We start from the raw sequence: 14793 nt of genomic DNA, 5'->3' as shown, positions 1-14793 counted from the left end.
TGTATTGCTTCCCTTTTACCTGTAAGAATTTTAAAAAAAGAATTAACCGGGTGGTGGTTGTGCACGCCTTTAATTCCAGCACTCGGGAGGCAGAGGCAGGTGGATCTCTGTGAGTTCGAGGCCAGCCCGGTCTACAAGAGCCAGTTCCAGGCCAGGCTCTAAAACTAGAGGGAAACCCTGTCTCAAAAAACCAAAAAAAAAAAAAATTAAAAAAGATTTAAATATCATACTCTACATATTCTATACTAAATCAGGTCCAGGGATATCAATGAAAAAGTATAAAAATTTGCATTAGACTCAATGAAAAAGAGAGAATGTGTTAGACAAAAAAAATGATAGAAAGGCTGAAAGGAGAAAGAAGTAAAAAGAGGAAGCAATGTGGGGAGAGAGTGGGGAGAGATAAGTTATCATATTGGTCATCAGTGAGAAGCTAAGGACTCTGCAGCTTGTTTTTAATATACTGTGTCACTTAAACGTCAGAACATTGCCATTTTAAAGTCAATAGAGCTACAGTGGTATATGTCAAAACCTAGGCTCAAACTCAAGACTCTCTTCCTGTGAGCCATGTTTAATCAAGACTTTTGTGTGTGCGAATACAGAGGTGTTATAGAATTGCTATGTCACAGTTGTAGTTTATTATTTGAAAAAAAAAGCAGATTAGGTTCCATCGGAAGAGCTCAACAGTAACCCCTATGTATAAAAATATCTAAAAGAAGCACAAGAGTCTGCAGGGTCAAAACCAGAAATGAACATGACTGCACAGCGTGCCCAGTTACCCCAAAACTAGGTCCATTTCACGGCAGCCTCACAATAGGAAATCTTCATGTCAAAATGAAAATGACTCAGGGGGAGGCACTAAAGAGATAGAATCATTCTTTTCATGTTAGATGCATACAGACAGTTGCACATCATGCAAAGCAATTGACCTTTTAATCTTTTAATGTTCAATTAAGAGTGATAAAGCACGTATAGATGCATGTAATTACCACCATGACCAAGTCACAGATCCATAACCTGTCCCCTTCTATACTACTCCATGTTTAGTAGCCTCTTCTGCCTATGCTAAAACCTGTCAAGCATAAATATGTTTTCTGTCCCGAAAGTTTCAGTTTCTCAGGATCTGGTAAAATAAAACGATGTTGGGCTTCTGTTGTTTACCAAAGTCCGCTAAGATTTATTCAAGCTGTAAATGCTGGGTAGCTTTTTGTTGCCTGGAGGTCCTAATTATCTCCCCATTTATCTTTGGAAGGGCATTTGAGCTGTCTCTGTTTGGGGGCAGTAATGAATAAAGCTGCCATAAATATCTGAGCGTTGGGCTTTGTGTGCTAAAGTTCCAGGTTTCTAGGGTAGAGATACAATATTAGGATTACAGTCTCATAGCAAATTTGTAGCACAGTTTAACATAAGCCAACGATTTTCCAGAGAGACTATATCTTGTGCGCCTTCCGAGCAGCAACATATAAGAGTCTCAGGTGCTCTGATCTTTCTCAACGTTAGGTATCGCCAGCTGCACCTTCTAATTCATTTCCATGGGTATATAGAGATATCCCATTAAAGATTTTACTTATATTTCCCCAGTGAGCACTGATGTTGAACATCTTTCCTTATTCTTTTTTGCCCTGTTTATATTCATTTTTAGTATACAGTTGGTATCTTTTGCCTATTTCAAATGTTTTGCTGTTGGGTTTTCATAGTTCTTCATACAAACACACACACATCACACACACACATATATATATATTTAGACTTGGCAGATATTTGTGTGTGAGAGAGAGGGGAGGGAGGGAGAAAGAGAGAGGGTGCGTGTGTTGATGAGTCTTCTGTCATAAAAGTGATTTCTATATATTGCTTTCCAGTCTCTGGCTTATTCTCTCATTTTCCAAAGCATCTTTTAACTAGTAGCTCCCCAGGTCTGCTCTAAAGAGATCCATATGAAATCCTGTGATGACAGAGACATCCACCAACGTAAAAGCTCCATTAAGTTTCTCCTTTCTCACTGAGTGATTCATCAGAAAGACATGCACTGCAACCACCCAGAAATCAGGAATGGTGACTAGTGCCTCCAAAGGCCATCCTTGGGATGTCATCAACTAGCTCTGTTTTTTTAACCTTTAGAGACATACCACTTCCTCCTGTCTCCCTCGGATGTTAACACACACACACACACACACACACACACACACACACACACACACAAATCCAGTGGTATTTTTATGTATTAACAGAGACTCCTTTGGCAGTATTCCAACTAATCCATGAAATAAAAATTAATTTCTGGAAATAAGCAGTTCATAACAGACTGTTTCTTCTTAGTCACAAAACTGCACAAGTTTAAGATCTGAATTGAATCTTTGAACCCATTTCAACCATCTTTTTACTACTTCTAATGGCTTCTGGCCACAATTAGGGTATTTTTTTTCTATTTTGTCCTTATCTCAATCTTCACCCTTTATACTTTGAGATTCTCTTAGAAGCTAAATGTGCATGTTTCTTTTGTATCTAAATCCCAGATGCTTTTGAAGCTATGTTATAAACAAAGTCTCCCAGAACTCAATTCCCTCATACATGATATCTTAAAAGTAATCTCACTGTGAGAATCATTCTTCTCCCCACTGCCACTATTCAGTTTGTTATTATAAAGTCAAGTCGATTTTGTCTACATAAAAGAACATGCATCTAAGTGCTAACTTGGCAGTTTCTGAGTTCTGTGACTTTGAATAATTTTCTTCCCTTAGTTTCAAAGTCCTCATCTATAGCATGGGAATTTTAATAGCCTTATTATCGGGTTCTTGAGAAAATAAGCAAAACAATATGCATATAGAGCCTGCAGCATATGGTAAGAATTATTTTGGTTTCCTTCATTTTCAGTCAACATTTTATTTTTACAGAGTTATTTTACATTTCCTAATAGCACCCTACTAAAAGAGCATCTTCAAAGTTTTATCTATCATTGGTCTTGTTCCCTCTTAATATAATAAACCTATATCACATCTATGAGTTGAGATAGATACAGTCTACCAAAGTCCATTTACTCCACAGTGAAGAGCAAAAAGATTATTACATAATCCCACATTTTAAAATATGAAGCTCACAGGCTGACATTTTTTACTAAAAGTTACTTCAGTTCATTCATCTAAAATCCAACTTAAGATGTGACCGGAAAGAGTACATCTCTAGCCGCCACAGAAATGCCTTGCCAACAACAAAAGGGAAATCTTAAATATTTAATATCCTTCCTCCAGCACTCATGTAAAAATGTGTCAAATTTTTCGCTTTAGTTACTGACTCCGTGTTCCATTTCTCCTCCTGTCACTCTAAAACTGAAAGATGTACCGAAGAGCAAAATCAAGCATCCTAAGTAGCCTTCCCAGATAGATGACCCAGACCAGGAACTAAGGCAAAATGCTGCCCATTCATTGTTGATATGACACTGTGTTTCCAACCTGAACCAAACAAAGCTGAATTTTTTTTGCTGTGAAGTAAATCACTTCACTGAACTTAATACAACACTTCACTTTACATTCTGATCAAGAGGACAAATCCAATGGCAAAAATGCAATGATTTCATTGGAATAAAGGAGATGGTACTCTTAGATGCATAGACACTTTACATTCTGATCAAGAGAACAGTTCCAATGGAAAATGTGCAACGATTTCATTGGAACAAAAGGAGATGGTTCTCTTAGATGTGTAGACATTCTATATTCTGATCAAGAGAACAAAACCAATGGTAAAAGTGCAACGATTTTACTGAAACAAAAGGAGATGGTTATCTTAGATGTATATAGACACTTGTGATGAAGTACGAAGCAGTTAGCTGTATTTTTTACCAAAGGAATTCCCATTCACAGTTAGAAGTTATAGACTCAAATATTTATTTGACTCCAATGTTCAAATGATAGGATTTTGAGATAATAAAACTATTTCTCAATTTTAACTACATTCAAGAAAGTTCTCTTGAAGATTTTATTCCTATTTAACAAAACAGTCTCCCTAATAAAAACTGCACCATCCCCCAAAGCATGAGATTTATTTCATCTCAATTCATTAAGACACAACTTGCTTGTTAATAATGATCAGCATGTTCTGGAGGGAGAACCACCTTACCTCCCAGCTTGCAACATACAGTTGACAATTTTCCCATGACTTTCATTCTGTTCTACAAAGTTGCCCATGAGTCTGATGACTTCCTAAAGAAGCAGTTACCACTGGGGGAGCTTGGATGCCACGAGACAAATTACCTGGAAAACATTGATAAGGATAATTTACAAAAGACATTTCTAATTTACTTCGAACATTCCTAGGGTATATGTTTCCAACAGGAGCACAGTTGCTGTTGCTACTTCCAACTCAAATGGTGAACATTAAACATTGAGCAGTTTTGTCCAAGAATATAGCACATTTCACACTGCTCTGTGTAAGATCCAAGAAATTCTCCAAAGAATTGTCTGAAGGCTCAGTGAAGTAATTTAAAGACTTCTCACTCTTGGGGAATTTTGAAGTTTTTTAAGTCATAATTTTAAATTGCTCCAAAAGTTTTGGAACTTCAAGAACAATACCCTAAAGACTTAATTAGATTAAACCAATTAGCTGTGTCTTTAATAGCCAATCAAAAGATTTCAAGACCTACCTCTATTATAAGGCTCTTATTTCAACCATATTCTAAGGACTTTATCTGTGCTTTGTTTAGCCTATAGTATCTTGATAGCAAATAGAAAGAATTTATTAAGTGTTATTATTTCTTGGTTATTAGCAACAATAGTAGTGCGAGCATTTCCTGACAATATTATAAAACTTTCATACCTATTAAGTCATTTAATTTGTAATTGTTAAATTAGACTTACTGTATGAGTAACCTAAAAATGATTTGCCTCTACGACTTGGAATTCCTAGGCTATTGTAAATGTTGGTTGCATTCCAAAACTCATAGTAAATCTGGAAAATATTAACTTGTTAGTAAAGACTAGAAGCTATGTAGCAATTCAGTTTTTCAGTAATTTTACAGGAAATTTGTAATCCATACTGTTTCATACTATCAGAATACCCAAAGAGTTCATCTGAACAGAAGCATCCCACTGAGATCAACGAGGGTGAAAGTATCTCTCATTCACACTCTAGGAGACGCCGACATGTCTGTGTGGTCCAGGGTTTCACAGTTCCCCCATCCAGTCACCATTGCCCCACACAGTGTCCCCTTTGACTTGAGCTGCTTCACCCAAATAATAAGCACCATATGGTGACTTGGGTACTGCAGACAAAAACCAGGACAAACAGACTTAACCAAAACTTTGCAGAATTAGAGAAAAGCGACATCTCTGAGGAGGGAACAAATCAAAGCTCAGTGTCCCTGTCTGCTAGTGAGGATCAGGGGCCATTTTTGTTCACAAGAAATAGATACTCAGCCACTAGGTCAATTCCAGAAACATGTGGCTAATCTTGCTTCTAAAAAACCATAGGGTTGAAGTGTTATGGTCTTTTTTAGAAACACTACTTTCAAAAACCAAACAAACAACCAAAAAACAAAATACTGTGGGTGGATTAAATGGTGAAGAGCTGGTGCTACTCTTTCAGAATTCTGTTCCTCACACCCGCTATGTCAGGTGGCTCACAACTATGGCTCCAGGGGTCTGATGTCTTTTTCTGGTCTCTATAGGCACCTGCATATGCATTTTTCTATCTTTTGAATTATGCTTTTGTTTTATCCATGTGAATTCATATTTGTATAAAAATTTGGGATTTAAAAAAGATGCTGTGGCTAATTTTTGAATAATTTTTCTGCACGAGTTCTTCTGGTTTTAGTTTTAATTTTACAAATAATGCTGAACATAGTTTCCGTTTTTCTTTTACTTAACTACATTAGCATGAATATTGTTATATAAATTAAAATTCTTCAAAAATAATATAGTTTTAAATAACCATTAAAGAGATGTACTATAAAGACTTAATATAAATCACTGAAACACATAAGTATTAATAAAGTATTGCTTCAAAGGATAATGTGTAAATTATCCACTACACCAAGTCAAGTCCTACAGGAAAATAATTAGGTATGAACAATATATAGTTCAAAACCTTTCCTTCTCTTCACTGAGACTAGAAGTGAGACTTTACCTTAGAGAAGAAAGCATGCGTACAAGACAACTTTCCAGCATACTCAACACATTTAGGGCCAAACATTTAGTATCACTTCCCTTAAAGGAATTTTTCTCACATCAAAAAATACAAATAATGGCCTCCATTCATATCGCCTTTATTCTGAAGTAACAGATCCCATAAAAAAAATGTTTGAGAGTAAAGTCGTTTGATAGCAATCACCTCAAGAATGTTGGGAGACCAATGTGCAACCTTAACATATGTGTAAGACAACAGTTTTCTGATAACAGTTCTAAATAGAAACAAACGTTTTAGAGAAATTATAAAAAAAATCCTACTTGATTCCTGTCTTCCTGGATACCTTCCCTACCAACACCAGATCACTGAGGCTCATGGACAGCCTTGACCAGAGATTTGCTGGGCAAATAAGAATTAAATATAGAGTTGATTAAAATTCATTAGAGGCTATGGGTATATTCAGCCAAATTTCAGGTATAACCTATACCAATAGTTGTATATTTTGGTCTGTCCACCATTTATGACTCTATTTAGAAGCCTCTATAGTTTAGTGAAACTTGAATTTGATGAGAGTCCTTTCCAGAATCGATCACTAAAAACACATTTTATGTGGATGAGTGACTAATTAAGAAACAGAGTCGTCTACTAACACATAACTGACCAGAAAAATCCCACACCATAATCCAAACTGTTGTTTGGAAGCAAAACTTGAGTCATAAATCATCCATTCAACCAGATAATTTATTTATCTGGAGTTGGATTTGACAGTTGAGGTAGAATACCACAGGGATACGAAGCTATTTTTAAATATTAATCTTGTGGCTCATACACTATAAGACAGGAAGATTGCTCAAAAATGTTCAATATGTTTTAACTGAAGACATCTTGTCTATGATCTTTCCTGCATAACTTGGGTAGGCTAAAATCAAAGCCTTCCTTAGGAAAATGACACTCCTGACTGTATATTTGACAAGTGAAGGAAGTGGACTTTCACAGAAGAAATAGAGGATGGAGGGGCTCCTCTGTGACTGCTTCCATGCCTAAAATCTAAACAAAAAAAAAATCATCCACCACAATAGTCTCCCTTTCAAGGGACATTTTCATGTTGGTAGTGATGGCTAATGATGCTGAAACCCAACAGCAAATCTCTGAAAATCCAACAACCTCAGTACTGTGTGGTAGGTGTCTCTTGAGCATTGAAAAATTCCACCCACCAAGCCCATGTGAGAGTAAGAAAACCCTATTCACATAGGAAAGTTAACATACACACACACACACACAACATCAAAGGGGCTAGTGGACTTCTCCATGGGGTAAGCAGGCCTTTTCCTATCATCTCTGGCCTAGCATCTGAGCATCTGGGAAGGTGCACAGGTCCAGAAAGGAAGGCAGCACATACATGAGCACTGTTGACATTAATGACAATGAAATGTACTACCTGACACCAAGCACATCTTGAAGTATAGTCTGCATTGCAGAAGTAGGATTACCTTGCTTATCAGTTGTCTTCCTTGGTTGCTCTCTGATTCTTGTAAATAAAAGTCTTTCCCAGGGATTCTTGGACCTGTGTCTGAATGAGGCAATAGCAAAATCATTTTTTATACTGTCAACAAGCTTTAGTCAATTACCAGGAATTTAGAAGATAACGCATAATATGTATATGTTACCCAGTACTTAATATGCATTATTTAAATGTATGCATACCTTAGTATCCACAAGAATACTGATTCCAGGACCCATCCCACCTATGAAAAGATAATCAAAGAATGTTCAAATCAATCATGGGAACTGATGTAGTATTTGCATTTAACCACCTACCCATAACCTCTAATGAATTTTAATTACCTCTAAATTGGTTATAATAATACAATGCAAATATTTTATAAATGGTTATTATAGTGTATTTGTTATACAAAATGACAAGACTGCTTCTACATGAACAGTACAGATGCATACTTAGAACCCACAGTTGCTTGAATCCAAGTCTGGAATCTGCCAATATGGACAGCCAACTATGCTGTTTTCATTTCCTCTCTACGCTTCCTTGTTTGCTTTTAGGATTCTGGAGCATAAGATGATTAATTATAGGTTCTGGGTGGCCTGAATAAAAGACAGGGCAGAGAGTGTACAACAGAAAGTCATTCAAGGATGCCTAAAGGAAAGAAACTGAAAGGCATCCTTCATTTTTCTGGTCAGGGAAGAAATGGACCAAGGGAAGATGGAGACTAGGGAACCAGACTGTGTGGAAGGAGAAATAAAATGTTACAAGACTCTCCTATGAGCTATCTGCTTTCACAAAATGCCTCATTTAACCTTTCATGGGATAAAAAAAATATGTTCAAAACACATCTACTGGTTTATCTGGTATTATTTAACTCTCATGGTATGTTAAATTCTGACCCTTGGGAGATTTTAAGCTCTTAGTAATCATAACATATGCTCCATTCCAAGTAACAACACAGTTTATTTTCTTCTTTGCGGGAGGGGGGGTGGTTTTGATTTTGTTTAGGCTTATTAAGAAACAGTATTATTATGCTTATACTGAATAAGGAAGGAGGCCATCACAGGTAAAGGGAGGAGCTAAGACACAGATATGAAGAGGGCACTTCTAATTCCTGCTTCATCCACTGTTCTAAGTGAATTCACACTAGACTCATACCTCAGATGACAAACGTGAGCTTCATGCAAAAAGAAAGTGTTGTGGAATATTAATTTAAAATGTGTTACATTTGTTCATGCTGTGAAATATTTGTTTAATCATGCAAAGGCATGTTACATTTGTTTGATTAAATAAAATTAACCTGCTATCAAGATGCTGAATCAGCAACTAGCTGACAGGAAGTGGCAGGGAGGAACCATTTGTAGTCAGGGTTCTTATGTGGGAGCAGAGCAGGAGTGCTAAATTTTTGGGGAGACACAAGCTAAAAGAGGAGTTTAGCTACTTGCTATTCAGAATCTCTGAATGAGCAGAATTTCACCTCACCCTTTGAATCCTGAGTTCTATAGAGGGTTAGAGATCAAGATAAGAGAATAGAATTCCTTCCTGGAACTGAACCACTACTGGTAGCTTCCGAGTTGCAACTGCCCATTAGTACAGCAGTTGCTTAAAAGGCAGCTACTGAACTCAATGAAAAACAACAGGAATGAGGTTTAAAGAGTCATTTTACTTGGATGCCAGGCATGGTGGTGCACTCCTGTCATCTCAGAACTTGGGAAGGTGGCGGGAAGAGGTGCAGAAATTCAAGATCAGCCTCTGTTACACAGAAACTTCAAGACCAGCCTAAGCTACATGGGATACGAGGTCCTACACAGAAGAAAAGAAGACGTAGAAGGAGTAGCACAGAGAGATGAGGTCATGAGCCTCATGTAATTTAAGTCAAAAGAGCTAGTTAGAAACAAGTCTAAGCTATCGACCAAGCTTTCATAATTAATAAGAAGTCTCCATGTGGTTATTTGGGAGCTGGCTGGTGGTGCAGAAAACCTTCCTGTAGTTGTAATCATGTCCCGTTTGAGTCTCAAACCACCTAGGTTACATCCTTCGGTTGCCAATCATAGAACAGTGAGGCTGCTGAAAGAAATGGAACTCACCCCCAAATGTGATGGTACATCGTCAATGAAATGATCAAAGCACACTTAGTGGGACCACAGAAAACTGGCCTTAGGACAGTCCCAGATTGGATTAAGCAGCTCACCTTTATTTCTAATCCTGCTTCTGGGTTATTACTTAACTATCTCCTTTCTCCCCCTCAAATCTCCAGTATGATACCTTCTTCACATCCCAGGATCCCCTCATTCTCCTCATTTTCCTTTGTTTCTTTCTGAAAAACAGATCAGATCCTTTCAGAAGATGATCTTATTACGACGTTTAAATACTACCTGGTCTGGAGATGTAGCTCAATGGGTTCAATCCAAGCACTACAAAGGAAGGGAGAAAGAAAAGGAAAGAGGGAGGTAAGGAGAAAGAAAGAAACAAACTCCAAGTATTCTCATTACTGTGTGCTCAGACCAACAAAGCCCAACAATAGGTTTAACTTACAAGGCAGGAAAAGAAAACCAAAGTCCATAAGAAGGTTGATATATGGTTTAGTTCTCAGTTTACTTGTCTGCCTTTCTTTCTTTTCATTTCTTCCTCCTTTCTTTCCTCCTTTCTTCTTTCTTTCTTCATTCCTTTCTTTCCTTCCTTCCTTCTGTTCTTCTTCCAATATGGCCTTGGCATATGATCAACTCTATAACCCATACCAATGCTCTTTCCCCAGCCTCCCAAGAGCTAGAATTGCAGACTTGACTTGAGCCACCATTTCTAGCCCTGCATCTCATAACACCGTGTGCTCCGTGATCATATTTGGAATTTTCCATTTTATTTATGTTTAATGCACCATAGAGAATCACCATGATGCCTGAGGCAAGTAAGTTCTCAACAAATATTGATGGGTTGTGAAATTGAATAAACAACAGGTGACTGAATACATGAATGATTGGAAAGCTTACATCTTACAAGAAATTCATGTATTTGGGGGGAACATAGGAAATCTAGTGTACAGTAAACCTATAGTCATTGTTTTTATAGAAAAATTAAATAATTGTATGGCCAATTTGACAGTAACAAATTTTCATTCTAAGATACCATTATCACGTATTGAAACATATTAAAACCAATTCCCCCTTAGCTGGGCTGTCTCTACAAAGCTTCACTCTGTGAGGAAGAACATTGCCAGTTTGCAACTGAAAGTAATAGTCCCCTAGGGAAAACACCTTCATTTTTCTATTTTCTTCTTTATCTATGGCATATTAGGTCATCTACCTAAAGGTCTAAGACATTCTTTGCCACCTCTATATGATCCCTCTCTGTATTACTTAATGTTGCATCTATATTGCACTCTAATTATGATGGCTACCCTTAGCCGTCAACTTGACATCATGTGGAATGAACTAACCCCAGGCATCTGGGTACACATATGAGAAATTTTTATTATTAATGTTAAATAATTTGAAGTGGGAAATCCCACTTTTAATCTGGTGGGAAATTCTGAGATGAAAAAATAAACCTTTAATCCAGATCTTTTAAGGCAAAAAAATATCCACTGGCATTAGAACCTACTTCTTCCAGTTTACTAAAGTGTGATGTGTACTGAAGACCAACTAAGACATCCAGTCTCATGGACTGAACAACTACTGGATTCTTGGACTTTCCATTGGTTGACAGCCATTGTTGGACTAGTTGGACCATAGTCTATAAGCCATTCTAATAAGTCCCCTTTATATGTGTATTCATGTATGTATATATTGTATATGTATAGTTTATGTACATTACATACTATATGTTATATTATATTCATAGTATATGTATATTACATGTTATAATTATATTTTTATATTATATTGATTTGTAATTATATTAATATAAATAAGTATTAAAATGTAATATACATTTATTCATTCTATAAATTCTGTTCCTCTAGAGAACTTTAACCAATACAGACATTAGTTCTAGAACTTGTTCTAGAGAAACAGAAATATAAAGATAATTTTTTTAAGTATCTGGAATACGATTTCCAATTTGCCGACACAGTGAAAAAGTGGGCATGGTAACAGAAATGGGGGTTACTCATGGGCTCAACAACATGGATTCCCACTCACCAAGGCTGACCTGGCTACAGCTGCTGCTGAGTGCCCAGTGTGCCAATAGCAGAGGCCAACACCGAGCCCCAGACATGACACCATTCCCTGGAATATCAGCCAGCAGCCAGCAGCAGATTGACTACATTGGACCACTTAGTCCATAGAAAGGAGAACACTTTGTTCTTACTGGAATAGATAGTTATTCTGGTTATGGATTTCACTCTTCTGTATGAAATGCTTCTGCCAAAATCATCTTCCATAGACTTATGGAATGCCTCATGCATCGTCATGATATTTCATACTGTTTTGCTTCTGAACAAGGAACTCACTTCTCAGTCGGAAAAGTGCAGTAGTGGGCCCATGACCATGGAATTCACTGGCCTTACCATGTTTTCACCATCTTGAACCAGCTGGCCTGATAGAAAGATGGAATGGGCCAGGTGGTGGTGGTGCACACCTACCTTTAATCCCAGCACTAGAGAAGCTGATGGCAGCAGACCCATAGAAAGAAAAGAAAGAGAGAGAGAGAGAGAGAGAGAGAGAGAGAGAGAGAGAGAGAGAGAGAGGAATGGACACCACTTAGGTGACAACAGCCTGAAGGAATGGGACAGGCATCTCCAGAAGGGGGTATATGCTTTGAATCAGCATCCAATATACGCTGCGGTTTCTCAGATAGCCTGCATCCACAGGTCCAGGAATCAGGGAGTCAATCCTTCTGCTCACTGTCACCCCTAGTGGAAACTTTTTTGCCTCCTATTCCCACGACCTTGGGTTCTGTTGGCCCAGAAGTGAACGAAAATGGGGAGTACTCCTTCCAGGAGCCACAACAAACATTCCACGGAACTGAAAGCTCAGGTATCCCCTGGCCCCTCTGGGCTTCTGATGCCTTTAAGACAACAGGCTAAGAAATAAATAATGCCCATTAGGAGGGGTGATCAGTCCAGATTGCCATGGGGAAATTAGGTTACCTCTCCACACGGAGGTAAGAAAGATTATGTCTGGAGTTCAGGAGATCCTCTAGGGTGTCTCTGGGTGCTACCATGGCCTGTGATAAAAAGTCCATGGGAAAGTACAACAACCTCATCCAGACAGAATGACAAAATGCACAGACCCTTCAGGAAAGGAGGCATGAGTCACTCCTCCAGGAAAAGAGCCATGACATGCTGAGGTTCTTGCTGAAGGTAGAGGAGGTATAAAATAAGTAGTAGAGAAAGTAGTTATGAATACTAGCCAAAGCCACATGACCAGCTACAGAAATAAGGATTATGATTGACATAAATTTTGTAATGTAACATCAATCAAGAGACTCTCAGTAGTTAATCATATTTAGTTAATGTCCCTCAAGGGACATTGCCACCTATTCTAAAATTTATAATGTGTTTACAGTTGCATGAGGGATATGTCATGTTTGACTTAAGTGTGATCTGGTTAATACATGATATATTTGCAATTATACACAAGATAGTTACACCATGCTTAGGTGTTATGATGAACTGATCATTGTTTTCATTTGGAAATTAATCATGGCATAAGGAGATATGGTGTGTGTCAAGTTGACAAGGGTTGAACTTGCGATGGCTATTCTTGGTTGTCAACTTGACTGCTTTCAGAATTACCTTAAACCGAAGTTGCTGGGTACACCTGTGAGGGATTATTTTCCTTAATTAAATCATTTGATGTGGGAAGACTCACTTTTAATCCAGGTCTTTTGAGATGGCAAGTTATACCTTTAATCCAGGTCTTTTGAGGTTAGAATGTCTATCTTTAATCTGAACTACCCCTTCTGCTGGCAGTCTATAAAAAGAATAGGAAAGAGGGAAGCTTGTTCTCTTTGCCTAGATGCTCTCGCTCTTGCTGGCAAGTCCATTCCTTCACTGGCATTAGAGCCTACTTCTTCAGATTCTGGCACATACTGAGGACCAGCTGAGACAACTGGCCTCATGCACTGAACAGCTATTGGATTCTTGAACCTTCCATTGATAGGCAACCATTGTTGCACTAGCTGGACCACAGCCTGAAAGCTGCTCACCCCCTTTCTGTCAGGAATTCTTACAAATGAAAAAACAATAAAACAAAGAAGAAAAAAAGTACGGGTTCTGCTCAGTCAGTACCATGTTTTGTGTGCGAGCATGAGAGCCTTTGTTCTGTTCCCCAGCACTCAGATGAACACCTGACTTGAAAAGTAATAAAAATGCATGCCAAGAAAGAAAGAAAGAAAGAAAGAAAGAAAGAAAGAAAGAAAGAAAGAAAGAAAGAAAGAAAGGCGAGGAGATACTGAGGAAATACTTAAGACACTCTGGCTACCCAGTCTAAACAAATCAGTGAGTTTCAGGCTCAGTGACAGACCCTCTCTCAGAAAATAAGATGGAGGCTAACAGAGGAGGACACTTGACCTCAACATTTGGCCTCAGCAAGCCTACACAATATTATCCCCACAAAAGTCAACCTTGTTTTTAAAAAATGTTTTCAAGAATACTGAAATTTTCTGTAATCCTCCACCTGTGTAGGTGTAGGAAGCCCTGCTCATGAGATAGGGGATCTCAGAGGGCATAAACAGCCCATAATGGTTCAATGCCATTTTGCTTTAAAAAACTAGCATGCTATGTAGCTCCCTGGCAAAGAATAGAAACAGATAAGGCTTCCACAAAGCCAGTACATGCAGTAGAATCAAAACCTGGATGGAGGGGGTAGGACCGTGGACTTCCCACAGGGCAGGGAACCCTGACTGCTCTTTGGACTGGAGACGGAGGGGGAGGGGGGAATGGGAGGAGGTGGAAATTTTTAATAAAAAATAAAAAAATGCTGAAAAAAATAAAATACATGAGGCAAAAAAAAAGAATAGAAACATTCACATTCCATATCCAAAGAAGGAAATGGATTTCTTTAGTGCTAGAATCTTCTCAGCAACTGGAAAATAAAAAAAAAAAATTACGTAATGCCCAAAAATAAGTTACTGAGGAGATGGTATTCAAGGCAATGCGCCATAAGAGTTCTAGACACTGAAGGAGGTGAAGACTTTATTCCCACCATATATGTGCATAGAATCGGTACAAGGTAAATGGC

General features: G+C 38.0%; 1 long non-coding RNA gene across 1 annotated transcript; it reads right to left on the bottom strand.

Moving 5' to 3' along the window:
- Nucleotides 1–4019: 4019 nt before the first annotated feature.
- On the bottom strand, nt 4020–7858 carry LOC146891425 (uncharacterized). Its single transcript, XR_014997441.2, has 3 exons — nt 7816–7858; nt 7602–7681; nt 4020–4241 (listed from the first exon to the last, which is right to left on the bottom strand). It is a non-coding gene; the product is annotated as an uncharacterized LOC146891425 (long non-coding RNA).
- Between the last annotated feature and the right edge of the window lie 6935 nt (nt 7859–14793).

The sequence above is a fragment of the Myodes glareolus genome, chromosome 16 (genome assembly GCF_982192425.1).
Source record: "Myodes glareolus chromosome 16, mMyoGla1.1, whole genome shotgun sequence".
Lineage (NCBI taxonomy): Eukaryota > Metazoa > Chordata > Mammalia > Rodentia > Cricetidae > Myodes > Myodes glareolus.
Note: the sequence above shows the minus strand (reverse complement) of the source record. Positions and strands in the feature narration are given on the sequence as shown.